The 4676-nt window shown below is 49.2% G+C and overlaps 1 protein-coding gene across 1 annotated transcript in view; it reads left to right on the forward strand.

The window, feature by feature from the left end:
* Positions 1-4676, forward strand: part of LOC104159001 (disheveled-associated activator of morphogenesis 1) — a gene marked incomplete at its 3' end in the record, with an annotated part of 54582 nt that overhangs the window by 15610 nt on the left and 34296 nt on the right. The window lies entirely within an intron of this gene.

Consider the following 4676-nt stretch of genomic DNA (forward strand, 5'->3'; position numbering starts at 1 on the left):
TACACACGGATTTCCACCAAACGTTCCCCTTCTGTGCGGCCTGTGGGTGAAAACTGCTTTATGCTGGAGAAAGGGGTTTTGGGAAGTTGGCATGGGAGCTTGTAGCCAAAAAATCATCCTAGTTGCTTTTAACAGGAGTGGCCGTGCTGGGGACGCCGGCACCGTGCTCAGTGCAGGGTCCGTGCTGGAGGTGCTGGTGATGGGCTCAGGTCCTCCGAGCTTCTGCGTTGGAGGGAAGGTGGCTCCTGCTTAGGGACAGGCAGTCCTGTTTCTGAGCTTTTCATCCACACAAGGGCTCAGTTTCAAAGGTTTTATTTTAAAAATTAAATAATGCTTGGATCCCCCTCATTAAAAAGAGTTTCTTTGCACTGGCTTTGGTGCAAACATGAAACAGAGCAGCTCTTCGCACTCTTGAGAGGGATGAGCCCAAATGCTGCTGCCTGATGGGATGGGCAGAGCACCACGCACACATTTCAGAGGGCTCACAGTCAGGACCGAACCCAAGAAGAGGTTGGGTTAGTAGGCAAGGCCAAAGAGAGTGACAGCTGTCTTGGATCATTAAGGTGAAAAGTCAAAACATGTTCAAGGAAGGCTTTGCTGTTTCTCAGGGGATGCCTCAAACATACAGCTGCTCTGAAAAATGTCATGGGAGCATCTAGCTTTTATTGCTGTGGAGGTCTGGACATGATTTATCAAGGGAGGAAAATCATCTAGAATAGTTTGTTTAAAAAATGATGCAAAGTGATTAGCGTGTACCCCAGCCCTGCACCGTGTGCGGGGTGTTACATGCGTGGGGAGAAGCACTGAGGGAGGGTGCACCATTGCTCAGCAGTGGGATGGGACAAGCATAGGGTGCAACGTGTGGGATGCCAAATTTCTGCCTTCTATGAGCTGTAAAAAGTGGTTCAGGACACCCAGCTCTGGCAGTGGGTGAGGGTGATAGTGTCTTCCAAAACTGCCGGCCGTGGCCAAGCACCTCCTGGCCACCGCCAGCCAAGGAGGTCACTTTGCAGTGATGGAAGAGAGTAAGAAAATTTCCATCGGTCGGGAGCGTCCCAGGCTGCACCGAAACTCAGTGGGGTGGGGGGAGGCAAAGCTTGGCGTCACCCAAGATGCCGAAATCGGTCAGGGCTCGGCAGAGACGTTCAGTGAGCGTTACTGCACTTGCATAAAAATATTCTCCCCTTGTGCAATGCACTGAAATAAAGCTCCTTGTTGAGAAAGAACTCGCTCAGGATCTTGCATCCTTGTTTTGGGAGGGGATGGGAGAGGAGCCAGAAAAACAGCACGCTAATATTCATATTTGAGGATTTAGCTCCTAGCTTCTGAGTGGGTTTGGAGGCGGGTGTGAAGGGGAACGCGCACACTCTTTTGCATGTGTTTATACCCTTGCTGGGTATTTTTAGGCTGCAGACCGCAATGGTGCAATACTGATGCTGCCTTTAAACCAGCTTGTTGGGGCATCGGTCACAGACAGGCTTTGGCAGCACATTGCTCCATGCGGGCTAATTTAGCTTGCTGAGGAGGCTGTTGAATATGCAAGCGGTAATTGCTGCTCTCCTTTCCTTAAAGCAAAGGCGGAAGCGACACCAGGGTCCAATTTTCTCCTAATGACTGATTTCATTGAAGCACTGCTCAGGGCAATGTAGGCTTGATTTTTTTTTTTTAGGGCTGGGAAAAACAACAAAACTCCTCTCTGTGCATCGCTGAGCTGCAACCCATGGCCTCTGTCCTGCGTGTGTCTTGGTGGCATGCGTGGGCTAAGCTCTTTCTCCTCATCATCATCCTCTTCTCTCTGAGCTTCTAGGCTGAGCCTGTCACACACACATTTCCACCCATGTTTCTATGAAAGCGAAGTTGTTTGGGGATGATTCAGCCCCATCAGTCCTGCCTTGGGATTTGGGGTTTGGCTAGAAGTTCCCTCAATGACCCTTCCCATCCTATCTTCCCTGGCTCTGTATGTACAGGGTAATTAAACTTAATTTATTCTGGCCAGCTCAATAGTAAAGGCCAGAAGGCACCATTAGATCACAATCTGACTTAAATTTATTGATCTAATTAGCGCTCAAAGGTACAAATGGGAGGTGGGAGCAGGACACTTAATGTGATGCTGCATGGAACTGGTCCCTTCTGCTCTCCTTAATGCAAACCTCCAGGTTGCCAGGGGCTGTCATTTTTTCTCCTTCAGTAGCTGATTTCTGTAGGATATGCAGGGAAGGAGAAGGCTGCGTAGCTGGACTTTGTTCTGACGATGCAATCTGCACTGTCTGCAGCTCCCAACGACCTGCCAGGGAGCTGTGTGTTGATTTTGATCCATCATGTCAATAAATATTCATCAGCCTTCTGAAGGTTTAATGCTATTTGCCTGGTAGCTAACATATTCTCTCTCTAACCTTTTTTAGCCTTGGTTGCTAATAACATACAGCCCACTCAGCCTACACTATAGGATGGTTTGGTTTTTTTAATTGTTTATAGATGAAAATGAGGAACCTCAACAGTTCAGAGCTGGAAGCAGCTCAAAAATACCTTGTCTTGGTTGCTACACGACTGTCTGCTTTAAAACCCAAAATAAAATCTTGCCTTTTGGTCTGTCATTCAAACTTCTCGTAAAACATCACCAGGAGCGTGTATCTCTGAAGAGCAGGTGGTGTTCTGATAAAAGCTTCCCATACATTTTTGCAAGCCCAAGTCAGAGCTTGTACATAGCAGCAGGTTTGAAGAATGAGGTTGAGGTGGTGTTGAAAAGGGGATGGAAAACGCCCCGTGGAAGAGGAGAACAGGTCTGTTTGCTCTGGACCAGCTGCAGGAGCAGGATGAGGCCCAGCTCTGGACACGGCGTGGCCATACCCACAGATTGGGAATGACCAAGCAACCAAACTTTGCATAGCTGAGGACGTGTGGGTTGGGACCAAGCTCCCAGGCAGGCACGAAGCGCTGGGCAGCCACCAGCATCTCCCTCTGCACCCTGCTCCTCGTGGTTCTTTAAGATCCAAACCTGCAGTGTTTTCCTCCACGTTGGAGGGGACAGAGGTCTATGTGCCTTTGTTTTTTTGTTTCCCTCCTTTAGGAAGAAAATTCCCCAGCAGGTCCCAAAAGCCTCCTAACACCGAAGGGATGCCAGCAGGCTGCTAATGGATTTGCTGCGGTGCTGGCTGCCGGGGAGCCGCGATGAGAGAGTTTTCATGGCAGCTGAAATTCCTCCAGCGGCTGCATTTTTCTGCATCCAAGATGCTAAATGTGAAATGAGATTTGGGGCTCTTCAGGAAGGGAGACCCTCCGGTCTGGGCGCAGAGCAGTTGCGCAACCTGGGATTGTCCCGCGTGAAGATCCAATAGTTGTTTTCTGTCGTTCGTCATTCAGCAGATGATTACACCATGTGCTAAAAACATACCATCGAAGATACTTTCAAGGGTCAGATCCTCCGTTAAAGTAATGTGGGTAGAGCCTGAATTTTCTGCAAGGTCCCTATTTTGGCAGGGCAGCGTTTGCCATGCAAATGGTGGTGCAGAGTCCAACCCCAGGTCTGCCCCCAACCTGCCTCCGGCGCTGGCTCTCCACGGAGCATAGCAGCTGTTTATTTGGGTGTATAAATCTGTAGTTGGAGAGGAATGACTGGCTCCAGAGAGATCAGACACTCCTCTCTAAATACTGACCTTTTTCCCCAAGTCTCTTCATAGCTTTGTTAATAAATCTGAGTCATCCATATTTCAACCTTCTGCGTTAACCTCGGCTGTTTGTCCTGTCTCTTAACATCTCAGCGTCTTGTTTCACAGAGATAAAATGTGTGGGCGTGTGGGTTTATAAGACAAATTTTTAGGCTTTTTAAAAATTCTCTACTGGTTGATTTTTCTCGTTAGGGTGTTTCTCTGCCATCCTCATTCCTCCTAGGTGGCCCTCCTCTTGTATTGTTGACTCGACAGACCCAATTTTGGGGCAGTATTTGCCTGGTCCTTGCCGTTATCAGTTGTCAAGACGCATGTCTCCTGCCCTGAGCTTTGCTCCCAACCTGAGTTTCAGAAATCAGCAAAAGCCAAGCGACCGCCAGCGTGAGCAATGCCCAACGTAAGCACTGCGTAGGAAAGTCTGAGCTACCGGCACCGTGTGATTTTTATCAGCTGAAATAGCGTCTTGTAAATATTTACTGGAATTTCAAATAGGGTTTATCTAATTAAAGCCAAGTAAAACTTTCCATGAAAAAGAGCTGCCCAACTGGCGGTTGCTGGTGGATGTTTAGGGACACGTTTAAGAGCTGGAGTGAGAATACAGGATATTTTCTCAGCTCTGCTGCCGTCTGTGGCTCGGGGCATCCTGAGCCACATGAGGTCTTCAAGCACCAAGTCACCCATGCTGGGGACCATGTACCTGGTGGTCCTGAGCACGTCCAACTGCTCCTGGCAGCAGCCTCCCATATTTGTCATACCCCTGGCTGGACTGAGACTGGGGCTGGCCTGGCTACCATGGCATGGGGAGGTTGGTGGGGATTAGCTGGGATTTGCAGCAGTGATGGGGTCTGGGACCCCTGTCCCCACAGGGGCAGCAGCGCATCCCCCTGCCACTGCCATCTTCGGCACAAGGCAAAGCAAATGCATCTTTTTAATTTGCGCGGTTGTCAAGGTTGCCAGGACCATAAACGTCAAATCTGAGCAGAAATATTTGGCACGTAAACCGTCTCCGCT

This window comes from Cariama cristata, unplaced genomic scaffold, assembly GCF_000690535.1.
Source record: "Cariama cristata isolate BGI_N322 unplaced genomic scaffold, ASM69053v1 scaffold3813, whole genome shotgun sequence".
NCBI classification, from domain to species: Eukaryota; Metazoa; Chordata; class Aves; order Cariamiformes; family Cariamidae; genus Cariama; species Cariama cristata.